Source organism: Lygodium microphyllum, chromosome 15 (assembly GCF_053477565.2).
Source record: "Lygodium microphyllum isolate KBCC chromosome 15, Lygodium_microphyllum_v1.1.10, whole genome shotgun sequence".
NCBI classification, from domain to species: Eukaryota; Viridiplantae; Streptophyta; class Polypodiopsida; order Schizaeales; family Lygodiaceae; genus Lygodium; species Lygodium microphyllum.
This window is the reverse complement of record NC_141149.1, coordinates 4,488,173-4,501,832: the sequence shown is the minus strand read 5'-3', so window position 1 is coordinate 4,501,832 and position 13,660 is coordinate 4,488,173. Positions and strand designations below refer to the sequence as shown.

The following is a 13,660-nucleotide window of genomic DNA, read 5'->3' as shown; positions in this document are numbered from 1 at the left end:
ATGCCGCAGTATCGCGTCACCCGATGAGAGAGAGAGAGAGAGAGAGAGAGAGAGAGAGAGAAAGAGAGAGAGAGAGATGAAATGAAATGATATATTAACGTCTACAAAAGACCAAAATGACCTATGAGACCATGAGTTACAATCATGTTATGATGGTACAACTGTCTGGGAAAAATATGTATGTAGCACAAAACAAAATAAGAAAGGAGACTAACTATGGCTATGTGTAAATATAGAGCTCTATCTAGTAACAATGAGCTCCAAATGGTACAATCTCATGTGGGTATGGAGGGCCTAGCTCTAGCCCGACCAATAATCCCCTGTATCTGCCTATGAAGGTGTCGTCAGTGTTTGTGTCGAGGCCTAGGACGTTTGGATCGGCTAAGCTGAACGGCTTGATCAATCAATACTCCTTGTTTGTGTGTGGACTCTGGTGGTGAGAGAGGCTCTCGTGTGGACTGTGACTGTAACTGTATTGAAGTCTTCTGAGTCTCCTTTGCAAAGAGGTCTATGAGCCGCCTCTGTGAACGGCCTCGATGTCTTGGAGCAGCTGTACTCCTGAGAGGCGCATGTCACGAAGCCATTGTATCTCAAGAAGAAAGAGGCCAAGGCATCGCTGATCGATAAAATCCATGACTCTGGATAGTGGTCCAAATCCGTCTCTAAAGAGACAGTGAAAACGACCACGAACCTCATAATACACTGGGCAGCGGCATATATAATGCTCCTCTGTCTCTGGCTCTAATTGGCATATTAAGCATATACGCTCCTCTGGTGGGATGGATCTATATCTGCCAGTTTCAATATCTAGCTGATGTGAGGAGGTGCGCAACTGGCCAATAGTACATCTGATCCCATGGGGAAGGTGGGTGTCCATGTATCTTGGGCGAACAATAAATCCATCGTCAGTAATGTGAAGGAAATGCTCGCGGTAGAAAGCCATCTTTGTCCCTAGCTCCTGCCCTAGCATCAATCATGTCTGCCTGATATCCAAATGGCTAAGATCCATCCTGATGATCTTGCGAATCTCTATCTTGCTCAGATCAAGAGATAGTGCATCAAGGGAGTACTGGAAGGGGGGTAAACTTGTCCATGCTAAAGCCATGCAGCTCAAACCAGGCCGACATCTGTACATACCAACATGAAGTATCACCCTCTTTGGCAAGTTGCCTAGAGGAATCAAGGGCCAACCATGCATATCTGTGTCTGGGTAAGTCCCATAGGCTATGTATGTATGCGACCGATCGGGTGAGGGATTAGGGTTTAGGGTTTAGGGTTTAGGGTTACAATCATGTGTACAAAAGGCCAAAATGACATACGAGACCATGAGTTACAATCATGTGTATGATGGTACAACTGTCTGGGAAAAATATGTATGTAGCACAAAGCAAAATAAGAAAGGAGACTAACTATGGCTATGTGTAAACATAGAGCTCTATCTAGTAACAATGAGCTCCAAATGGTACAATCTCATGTGGGTATGGAGGACCTAGCTCTAGCCCGACCAATAATCCCCTGTATTTGCCTATGAAGGTGTCATCGGTGTCTGTGTCTCTGGATCAGCTAAGCTGAACAGCTCGATCAATTAGTACTCCTTGTTTGTGTGTGTGCTTTGGCGGTGAGAGAGGCTCTCGTGTGGACTGTGACTGTAACTGTATTGAAGTCTTGTGAGTTTCCTTTACAAAGAAGTCTGTGAGTTGCCTCTGTGAAGGGCCGTGATGTCCTGGAGCAGCTGTACTCCTAAGGCGCATGTCACAAAGCCGTTGTATCTCAAGAAGAAAGAGGCCAAGGAGTCACTGATCGGTAAAATCCATGACTCTAGATAGTGGTCCAAATCCGTCTCTAAAGAGACAGTGGAAACGACCACGGACCTCATAATAAGCTGGGCAACGGCAAATATAATGCTCCTCTGTCTCTAGCTCTAATTGGCATATCTGGCATATACGCTCCTCTGGTGGGATGGATCTATATCTGCCAGTCTCAATCTCTAGCTGATGTGAGGAGGTGCGCAACTGGCCAATAGTACATATGATCCCATGGAAAGATGGGTGTCCATGTATTTTGGGCGAACAATAAATCCATCATCTGTAGTATGAAGGAAATGCTCGTGGTAGAAAGCCATCTTTGTCCCTAGCTCCTGCGCTGGCATCAACCATGTCTGCTTGATATCCAACTGGGTAAGATCCATCCTAATGATCTTGCGGATCTCTAACATGCTCAGATCAAGAGATGGGGCATCAAGGGAGTAATGGAAGGGGGGTAACTTGTCCATGCTAAAGCCATGCAGCTCAAACCAGGCCGACATCTGTGCATACGAACATGAAGTATCACCCTCTCTGGCAAGCTGCCTGGAGGACACAAGGGCCAACCGTGCATATGTGTTTGGGTAAGTCCCATAGGCTATGTATGTATGCGACCGATCGGGTGAGGGCTTCTACCACAATCGGTGTAGTTGCTAGCTTGGCTCTGATGATCTCATGTGGCACTAAGGCCTTACATTTGATCATCCTCGATATCATGGATACTAGGGGTATCTCCATCGACCTCCATCTATCATAAGTGCGCCGTGATCTGCTATGGTGGTCATGACTGGGTCCCCATATTTGTATTCCATAAAGTAGTGTGGATGTGACCAGTGTATCGAAGAGCCATAACTTGGTACGGGGTTCTTGGAATTGCACCTTTGAGCACATCCTCTCCAAACCACCTAGTGCTGTGTATCCGCGAGTTAGTCTAGTGTTTGCTGCCTCTCCCATAGAAAAGGCGGGCCCTGTGAATAAGACTCGCAGGTATGTGTAAGAATCCATATACTCTAGTTCGTCAGATCCATATGTGAATTTAGGTGTTGATCTCCTGACCCATGGTGGTGTAGTATTAAATACCATCACCTTGGTTTTACCAAGGTTCACTGAAAGCCCATTGTCCAAAGTATAGGAGTGTAATGCGTCCAAGTGACTCTGTAGACCCTTTGGAGAGTCAACTATCAATACCATGTCATCTGCATATAATAGAAGAGGTATCCAAGTGCCAGCTAGTGGAGCTTCTCTATCTCCTTTCTATGGAATGTAATCAGCAATCCCATCAATATACATGCCAAATAATGTCGGAGAGATGGGGCATCCCTGCTTCACCCGAATGGTGGAGTAAATAGGTGCTGAAAGGCCCTATGGTGTCCGGACTCTGTCCACAACTCTCTCATACAGTGCAAAAATACCCCAACTGAGCTCTTTCGGTACTCCCATGGCATGCAATCTATTTATCGGCCTGTCTCTCGGTACTGTGTCAAAGGCTTTGCGAAAGTCCACAAAGCAGCAGTAGATCCATCGGCCATGGGCCCTTCCCTCCTCAATGATCGCTCTAAGTGTGAGGATGTAATCCAATGTGGAGAAGCCTCTCCTAAAGCTAGCCTGTCCCTGTGTTCTAAGACGCCACATCTCTGCCCACCTGCTTAACTCATGCTAGAGGATGGAAGCATATAACTTAGCTAATGTATGCCCAACCATGATAGGTAGAGTAGGGTCTCCTGACTTGAGGATAGGCAGAATAGTGTTCGTGCTCTAGCTTTCTAGTAGGCCTTCACACATGGCTCTGTTAAACATGTAAGCTATGAATCTTGCCACCAAATCTCTAGCATGGATAGTGCTTGGCTACTAATCCATCATGATCTTGTGCTTTTTCTCTGCTAAGTCTGTCAATGGCCTCTCGGACCCTACTTTCTATAAAGAAAGTGGTGGTCTCTGGACAAGGCTCAAGTGGGTTAGGAAGAGGTGGCTGACCCTCCACAGTATAAAGACTAGTTGCATACTCCTCCCATACAGCGGTGGACGTAATAGGTGTGGTCGGGCAATGCTCTCTGAAAAGCCTCCAAGCCTCTCTAGAGTCTTGGCTCAAGAATAACTGATATAGGTCTTGCTCCAGCTGAACCAAGAATATTCTCTTCTTCCACCGTGTGAGGCATCTAAAGAGTATTTGTGCCTGTCTGTGGGTAGTGGACCCCAGTGCTATTTCTCTTTGTAGCTGTGCTCTGGTCTCACGGCCACATATGGTGTTTGCCCCTTGGGTGGGGCGTATTAGGACGTCATAGGGGGAAAATAGCATATGGCAACATACAAAGTGCGTTCCTTACCACGCACTCTCACCCACATGTATCTGGCCTGCTCATCTCTGCGGACTACTTGGATCATTTGCTGTAGCTCCTCCCTGAATAACATTGCACTCCTCCTGACCCGCGATTACTGTGGTCTGTGCGTGTCTCCTTCCTGCAAGCTGACTCCCACCTATAGCGTGTCACCCGTGGAAGTGTAGTATGTGGTCCCTGATGTGTCTCTGAGTAGAACACTATATCTCTCCATCTGAATGTCTCCTCAAAAGCTCCCACATCCAATCGAAGGGCCCAATTACAGTTCTAGACTGCCACTGTAAGGCTGGTTCCATAGGCCCCATAGGTCTCATATCGTCATTTGTGGCACCTCTCCATGACTACTACTCTCCCTCCTCTGTAGAAGGCGAGTTTGCCCTCCTCCCTGGCTGCCTTAATTTTTGGCATGCACTCCCTCATGTGGGCTAGTTGGGTTGGTGTGAGATCGTCACCCAAAAACACACTGGTTCCCTTCAATGTACGTCATTGAGCTAGGAAGTCTCTCCTAGCCTCCATGGTGGGGAAGCGAAGAATGAGTGCACGCTCTTTTGAGCTCTCCCTTTCTGTGCTTTTCTTGTCCACTCTCAAGGCGGAGACATGCATGTCTTTCTTAATATTCATTAACGAGTACAGCACCTTGGTGTCCTCATCCAGACCAATCGGCCTGTGTACCGAGAAATCGTGATGCGAATGTGGCGCATATGGGCACCCCTATGTTGCTGTGTAGGTAATCTAGGGAGTCGTGCTCTGTATAGTGTTGTAGCTCTGTCAGCTGTGATGCCTCCTGATGCTGTATCTCGGCAATGCCTATCAATAGGAGATGTAGTGTCTCGGGTGGTCGTGGGTGGGGGTTCAGCTACGCTGAGGTAGTCTGTAACTGCTCTTTGGAGGGGTGGATGATGTTGGGTCGCCTCCTATCCTATAACAATAATGCTCTGAGTCGTTGGAGCTCCAACAAGAAAAGGCCCAGACATCTTTGGTCCTCATAGTCCTGTTGGGTATTTCACTCACGCCTCACTTACGCCTACGCTCACATTGGAGTGTCAGTGATCAGTAGGACACTGGGGCACATTTTACTCTTGGTAGGAGAGGTTTTTTCCCCCAGACTTATATTATTTCGTATGTGCTTATGACACACACTTACGGGCACTTACCGTGTTCGGGTGTGAACATCCCCCTACAACCCTAAGGTTTAAGGGTTGTACATTGTACTTTCAGTTTACACTCTTTTTAGTCTATTGCATTGGGTGTCGTGCTTCACTCTCTACTGTCTACTGTTTTCTGTGTTGAGCTTCGATCCTGCTGTCCTCTCTCACATTTGGTATCAGAGCATTGGCACTGGTCAGCTCAGCTTGACATAGCCCATCAGTCTCGCAGTAGCTCCTGCTCTTTCCCTGCTCGCCAGCACCAGTTCTGCCCGTCTCCAGCAGCTCCTTGCCCAGCGCCACTGCCTCTGCCCTGCGACGCCAGTCTGTAGCAGCCAAGTTGCCCGCTAGCTATTGCATGAACCCGCCAAATGTTTGTCTGAACAGTTGTCAAGCTTGGCACACGTCGCCTGCCAACTGCAGCATGCCCCCACGTCACCCGCTAGCTAAGCCCGAGCGCCGCCTGAACACGCAGGACCTGGAGTAGGCAGGCCTTGGTCCTGGACCGCCAAGAACTTCGCCAACGCGATGGGCCCATAGGGCTACCCGGGTGGAAAGTTCTTTGACCCCCTAGGCCTCGCTGGCGACCTTCAAAATGGCAGCCCGTTTGAACCCGCCAGCCACATGTGATTTCTGTGGTAAACGTTTTTTTTAAATTTTTAATTCCAGCACAAATTTCTGGAAGCAGGGGTTCCCACGGCACAAGCACAGAATTCAAAATACGTGTCAAGGACACGATCGATGTAAATTTGTGGGCACATTCATAAAAAAATTTGGGGCTTTTATGTTTTCTAGGAACATTGGCATACACACTACAGTTACAGTCACTAAGACAGACTGTTTGACAAACCCGAGGCAAGGAAATTTTGGGGATTTTGCTGGTACAATGTTACTGAACACTGACTGCATGTTGGATTGCATGCATAAAAGACAGTTTTGACATAGTGCACCTCTGTACACTAATTGCAAAAAGTTGTTTCCTGCAATTTCTGAAAATTTTCAGATTTCCAGTGAAATTCTGCTTCGACATTGCTCTTTTGCATTTTTTGGTAATTAAAAAATCATGGCAAATCAGGGAGGAGATGTTTTCACCTATGTATCCAAAGAGGAAAGATTGGATGGAAATAACTATTCACTTTGGTCCTTCATGATGAAGAATGTACTTGTGGCTAAAAATCTTTGGGACTATGTAAGTGGAGAAGAAGCTCAACTTGGAGTTGTGGCTCCAGCTACTCCTCCAGGAGGATGTGCACCACGGGCATCTCAGCCTGCTCCACTTTAGCCACTTCCCCAAAGAACAGCAGCTCAAAAAGCATGGGATACATGGGATGCACAGGCTTTGTCACTGATTGCATTGACAATTTATCGGTCAATCATTCCCCATATTCATTCAGCAGCTTCTTCACGAGAAGCTTGGCTAACTTTGGAGCAGATGTTTGCACGCAAGAATGAGACTCGCATCTCTTTCTTAAAGAAAGAGTTAGAGACATTGAAAATGGATGAAGGTGATTCTATTCAAGATCACTTGAACAAAATTCAGGACTTGTGAGAGCAGCTCATGAATGTTGATGAGTACTATTCGGATGCGCAGATGATATCCACCACTTTGAACTCATTATCTCCTTCGTACTTGGCTTTTCATATGGCCTTAAACCTCACCATGAGGATTGCCGCGCAGCCAATCACTTTTCTTTAGTTAGTTAGTCTACTTCTAGAGGAAGAGCAAACACGGAGGGATAGTGGTGTGGATGCTATAGCCTCTGAGAAAGCTTTTATGGCTAGATAGAAGGGCAAAGGCAACTAAGTGAAGAATGCTCCGTAGAGTTCTGGGACTTCTGGCAAATCACAAGTAAACAAAAAACAAGGGGGCACGGAAGCCAAAAAGGGCAAATGCCATTATTGCAAGAAGCTAGGCCACTACATCACTGAGTGCAGAAAGCGCATTGCCAAAGAGAAGAAAAAGGAGTCATGAATGTTTGTTTCTGATGCTCCTTCCACTGCTACTAAGTGCGCGTCCTTTGTTGCAGACAGGGACTATTGTTTTTACAAATGCAGTTATGCCACCTCTTGGGCAGATCGAGCATTCAGCTCTATTGAGGATGCAGGCACTTGGTTTTTTGATAGTGGTGTTTCTAGGCATATTATATCTTGCAGAGATTTATTTGCATCTGTTCATGCAGCTCCAGTTGGCAAGTCCGTACAGTGTGCCAACAATGCATCATACCTTGTTAGAGGTATTGGGGAGATTGTGCTCACAGCCATTGATGGCTCTATTCTCCACCTATAGGATGCTTTATTTGTGCTAGGCATAAAGAAGAATTTGCTTTCTATCTCTTCTTTGGTACCGTGTGGATTGCAGGTCACATTTGATGATGACCGATGCATGGTGAGAGACAATGAGCACATGACTTTGGTCTTGACAGGTACTTTATGTCATGGGTTATACGAGTTGGATGCTCTTTCAGTTGATCAGACATCGTATTTGACATCCAATCTTACTCCTGCTATGATACAGGCAGAGTTATGGCATGCTAGGATGGGGCACGTGAACTTTGGCAGCTTGATGCTCTTACAGCGTACGCAGATGTTAGATGGATTACCTCTACTGGAGAGACCTCCTGAGCACTTGTGTGAAGGATGTATTTTGAGAAAAATGCATCGTTTTTCATTTCCCCGTGTTGTTGCTTTTAGAGCAATAGAAGCCAGGTTGCAGTTAGTGCATTCAGATGTATGTGGACCTATGCAAACAAAGTCATTGGGAGGATGTTACTATTTTGTGACCTTTATTGATGACTTTACTCGATTTTGCTGGGTCTACTCTTTGGTCAAAAAGTCAGAAGTGTATGATGCATTCTTGGCTTTTATTGCACTTGTTGAAAACCAGTCTGGTTGTAAAATTAAGACTCTCCGTTCAGACCGAGGGGGGGAATACATGTCCTCTATGCTGAAATCCTTTTTGAAGCAGAAGGGCATTGTCCATCAGTGCACTACTGCTTATACTCCACAACAAAATGGGGTTGTAGAGAGAGAATCGGTCACTCATGGAGATGGCTAGATGTATGCTAAAGGCAAAGAGCTTGCCTCACAGTTTCTGGATGGAAGCTGCCATGTGTGCTTGCCATGTTTTGAACAGATGCCCCACCAAAGCATTGGAGAAAATTACACCTTTTGAGGCTTGGAACAGCCGGAAACCTTCTATTGGACACTTCCGTATCATTGGGTGCCTTGCATATGCACATATTCCAAAGGTACTCAGAAAAAAGTTGGATAACAAGGCTGTTAAATGAATTTTTATGGGATATAGCAGTGAGAGCAAAGGCTACAGACTCTATGATCCTGTTTCGAAAAAGGTGTTTGTCAGTAGGGATGTACTATTTGATGAAAAATCAGAATTGTCCTTGGCTGGTTTAGATACATATCAGGCTGCCCGTGATGTATTTGAAGGGTTGCTGCCCATTACATTTGGTGATTCAGCTGGAGTTTCAGCAAGTGAACTCAATGTTCAGCCAGCTACTCCTTTGGAAAATGCAAAAAATCAGCCATTGGCTGATCTGAATATTCAACAAAGTGCTGAAACTGAAATTCAGCAAGAGCTTATGCACAGTAAAGAAGGCAAGAAAAATGCATAGATGGTATTTACAGATTATGAAAGATAGTCATCTGGATGCACCCATGACTGGTCGTACTAGAAGGAAAGCTCGTATGCATGATACCGCACATACCATGGAGTTTGTTATGGCAGCAAGCACCCTTGATGAAGAAGAGCCTGAATGTTTTGAAGATGCACAATAGAGTGTGCATTGGATGGCAGCAATGAAAGATGAATTGGATTCTATCACTAAGAATCAAACATGGGATTTGGTGTCTTTGCCATTTGGTAAGAAAGTCATTGGAACAAAATGGGTCTACAAGCTGAAATAGAATGCAGATGGATCCATTGACAAATACAAGGCAAGGCTTGTAGACAAAGGCTATGCAGAGAAGAAAGGCATAGACTACGAGGAGACATTTGCTCCTACTTCCCGTATGACGACCATCAAGTCTATGGTTGCTTTGGTTGCTCATTATGGATGGACTGTGCATGAGTTGGATATTAAAATTGCATTTTTACATCGGGAACTTCATGAGGAAGTATATGTACAGCAGCCCATTGGTTTTGAAGTTGAGGGCTTGGAACACTTGGTCTGCAAGCTGAAAAAAGCTTTGTATGGTTTGAAACAAGTTCCTAGAGCTTGGTATGCAAAGATAGATGCTTTCTTGCTTAGCCAAGGGTTCATAAACAGCTCATCTGAGTCTACCCTTTACGTATGTAAAAAGGGGGGACCCATGCTGATCATTTGTCTTTATGTTGATGATCTCTTGCTTATAGGGACACATGTTGATCAGATTTCAGCATTTAAACAAAATTTGCACGAAACGTTTGACATGTCAGACTTAGGGTCTTTGCATTATTACTTGAGCATTCAGTTTATACATGATGCTAGAGGTATTGGGTTATCATACTCAAGATACATTGGTAAACTTCTTGAGAAGTTTGGCTTACAAGATTGCAAGCCAGTTTGTACACCAATGGAACCTGGACTTAAACTGTCATTACATAATGACAGTGATTTGTTTGATATACACACATATGCTCCAGCAGTTGGATGTCTTATTTACTTATGCAACACTAGGCCAGACATACAGTTTGCAGTTTCAGCCCTGAGAAAATATATGCATCAGCCACGCATGTCACATTGGCAAGCTGTTAAGTATGTCTTCCGTTATTTGCAGGGTACTAGATCTCTTGGATTGCTTCATGCCAAGGGGGGACCACTGCAGTTACATGCTTACAGTGATTCTGATTGGGCTGGTGATAATGATTCATGTCAGTCCACTAGTGGCAATTGTTTCTTTCTTGGCTCATCTTGCATATTTTTGCTTAGCAAGAAACAGTCCACTGTTGCCACATCGTCATGTGAAGCTGAATACAAGGCAGCTTTCACTACCACAGTTGAATGCGTAAGGATTAGACGCTTGCTTGGTGATCTGGATGTATCTGTTATGGAGGCTACTCCTTTGTTCACTGACAGTCAGAGTGCCATTGTAGTGGCACGGAAACCAGTGTTTCATGCACACACGAAACACATTGAGATACATTATCACTTTGTCAGAGAGAGGCGACATGCAGGTGATATCAGCCTATTCCTTGTTCGTCTATTACGAACATTCAATATTTTTTCTGGTTCATGTGGATTAGATTGGTCATTGAATAGCTCCTCAATATCATCATCTAAGATTAGATTATCCAAATCACCCAGCTTCTTCCTTAATTTACTTACATGAAAAACTGGATGTATTTTACTACCAGCAGGTAGTTGGAGCTTGTAAGCCAATTCTCCCACCCTTTTAAGTATTATGAAAGGACCACAATACCTTGGTGAAAGCTTTGGACATTGTCCCTTTTTCATAGTTTTAGTTTGTTCAAGGACCTTAAGATAGACCAATTCTCCTTCTTCAAAGGAGATGTCTCTTCGGTGAGGATCTGCATATGCTCTAGCTCGATTTTGAGCTTTTTTAATATTTTCTTGAGCAAATTTTAACATACTATTCATATCCTCCAAAAAGTCTTTAGCTGCCTGAACCTTTTCCTTATGCAGTCCTACTGCAAAAGGAGCTCTAGGCTGAAACCCATACATTAACATAAATGGACTATATCTAGTGGAAGAGTGCTTGGCACTGTTATATGCAAACTCTGCTATCGGTAAATACTCTTCCCAATTAGTTTGCCTTTTACTTACATATGCCCTAAGCATATCTTCAAGAATTTGGTTAACCCTTTCAGTTTGCCCATCTGTTTGCGGATGATCCGCCGTACTCATGCTAAGTTTAGTATCCAATTTCCTAAATACCGCACGCCAAAAATGGCTATCAAATTTTCTATCCCGATCAGAAACTATATTTGCCGGAAGGCCATACGATCGGTATATGTTCTCTACGAACAATCTAGCCAATTCTGGTGTTTTAACATCAGTTGAAGTTGGAATGAACCTAGCCATTTTGGTTAACCGATCCACAATCACCCACACAGAGTCGTACCCCCTCTGCGTTCTAGGTAAAGCAACAATAAAGTCCATGGAGATACTCTCCCATTTTCCTGAAGGAACTTCTAATGGATGGAGAAGTCCTCCCATTTTTAATCTTTCAGCTTTATTAACCTGGCATTTATTACATTTGACCACATAGTCAAGGACGTCCTTATTCATTCTAGGCCAATAGAACTGCCTTTTAATAAGACTATAAGTCTTATTAACTCCTGGATGTCCCGCACTAGGGGTATCATGACACTCAAAGAGTATCTGGCGCCTTATTTCTGTATCTTTCAGGACACATACCCTACCCTTGTAGAGTAAATAACCATTATCAATGGTAAAATTCTTCCACTTGAATCCAGTTTGAGCAACCCCTGATGCTCCATTTCCTAGTTGAACATCCTTAGATATTCCTTCCTCAGTAGAAGCACTTTCATTTGATCCCCATTTTTTATTGCTTCCCATATGTTGGAATATGCCGGATCAACCTGGCATTTCCCTTTTAAAGATTCAAGCAAGTTGGAAGTGAACTGAGTAAAACTCAATTCATTAATGATGGGCATTCTGCTGAGTGCATCAGCTACTATATTATACTTTCCTTTTCTATATCTTATCTCATAGTCGAACTCTTGGAGGAGTTCGGCCCATCTGGCTTTACGCCCGTGTAAATCTGGTTGATCATTAAGCCACTTAATGCTTTCATGATCCGATAAAATCAAAAGTTTGACACCATACAAATAGTGCCTCCATTTCTTCATTGCATGTACTATTGCATACAGCTCCCTCTCATAAACAGAATAATTCTGTTTTGCACGATCTAATTTCTTGCTTTCAAAAGCAACTGGTCGACCTTCTTGTAATAAGACCGCGCCTATTGCCTTATCACTGGCATCAGCTTCAACCACAAATGGTTTATTGGGATCCACTATTAATAATACTGGAGCTGTAGCAATAGCTACCTTAAGTTTTTGAAAACTTTCATTTTGGTCTGTTCCCCAATGAACCTAGGAAGATCTGCAGCTCTTCCAGGTTCCGTGGAGGTGGCCATTCAATAATTTCCCTTGCTTTTTCTGGATCCATGTTGATTCCCTCTTTCGAGATTATATGCCCTAAATATTTGACCTCTTGTGCAAAGAATTCACATTTAGTTTTCTTCGCATAAAGGGAATGTGTTCTTAACAGTTGGAATACTAATTGTAAGTGTTCCAAATGTTCTTCTCTTGATTTACTAAAGATCAAGATATCATCCAAGAAGACTACTACAAAATGCCCTAGATAGGGCCGTAAAACACTATTCATGAGCTTCATAAAGGTAGCTGGTGCATTAGTGAGGCCAAAAGGCATCACCAAAAAATCATAATGCCCGTATCTAGTGCGAAATGCCGTCTTGGAAACATCTTGTGCCTTAATTCTTATTTGGTGATAACCTGATCTTAAGTCTATCTTTGTGAAGAATTTTGCCCCTTGCAATTGATCAAAAAGATCTTCCATTCTGGGCATAGGAAATTTATTCTTCACCGTTATTTTATTAAGTGCTCTATAGTCAACACAAAGTCGCATAGAACCATCTTTTTTCTTTACCAATAAAATTGGTGAAGCCCAAGGTGAATTACTAGGTTGAATAAATCCTTTATCCAGGTAATCCTTAATTTGTCTCTCAACTTCTTGATGCTGTGTTTCGCTTAACCTATACGGTGGTTTTGAAATTGGGTGTGTATCCTTATTTATATCAATTGGGTGATTTATTTCACCCCTATCAGGTGGAAGGCCACTTGGTAAATCAGAAGGAAACACATCTTTAAAATCATCTAACAAACTGTTCAATTCATTATTAACATTCAATTCGCAAATATAAGAAAATTGTTGCTTTATATTACAGAAAGTAAAAGTATTCTGTATAGGAAGAGACCATAGCATATATACCTCACAAACTTCCTTCTTTATCAGCTTCTGAACTTCAGTAGAACACAGCAAAGGATTATCAGATACTTCATGTTCACCTTGAATGACAAAAGTCTTACCATCCCTTTCAAATTCCAGTGTATTATGGTGATAGCTACGTTTTAAGGATGGTTCCAATCCCCATAGCCACTCCCTCCCTAGAGCAATATCAGCTCTTTCCATGTTCATTATTTGGAAATCAAGCTTATCTTTATATCCTTGAATCTCGATTTCCAAATTGGATACCATTGTATCCCATATTTTATTGTCTTGGCCTTGCATCATACGAAAAACATATTGATGCTCACTGTTTTGTTGGGGAAGTTTTAATTTTTTGACAAGTGCATAATTTATAAAATTATGTG

General features: G+C 43.5%; 1 protein-coding gene and 1 pseudogene across 4 annotated transcripts in view; both read right to left on the bottom strand.

Moving 5' to 3' along the window:
• Window positions 1-13,660, bottom strand: part of LOC148024214 (dynein regulatory complex protein 1-like) — a 202,872-nt gene that overhangs the window by 18,817 nt on the left and 170,395 nt on the right. The gene's annotated exons all lie outside the window — the stretch shown is intronic.
• On the bottom strand, window positions 276-943 carry LOC148024220 (uncharacterized; annotated as a pseudogene).